Consider the following 236-nt stretch of genomic DNA (forward strand, 5'->3'; position numbering starts at 1 on the left):
CCGCTCGGCCTGGCCCCTGCCCCCATGGGACACCCCCAGTGCCTGCGGGGTAATGTTCGCACAATTAGGAGCCTAGCGAGACGGGGCGGGGGTACACAAAGGGGGGGCAAGTAGAGGCGATTCGTGGGGACTGGGGGCTTCGGGGCTCCCCCCGGGACCCCGAGCTGTCAGAGGTGACCGGGAACTTCAGCCCAACCCCGCACCTGACCCCGGATCTGCAGAGCCCGCGAGCTCTG

This window comes from Myotis brandtii, unplaced genomic scaffold (assembly GCF_000412655.1).
Source record: "Myotis brandtii unplaced genomic scaffold, ASM41265v1 scaffold207, whole genome shotgun sequence".
Lineage (NCBI taxonomy): Eukaryota > Metazoa > Chordata > Mammalia > Chiroptera > Vespertilionidae > Myotis > Myotis brandtii.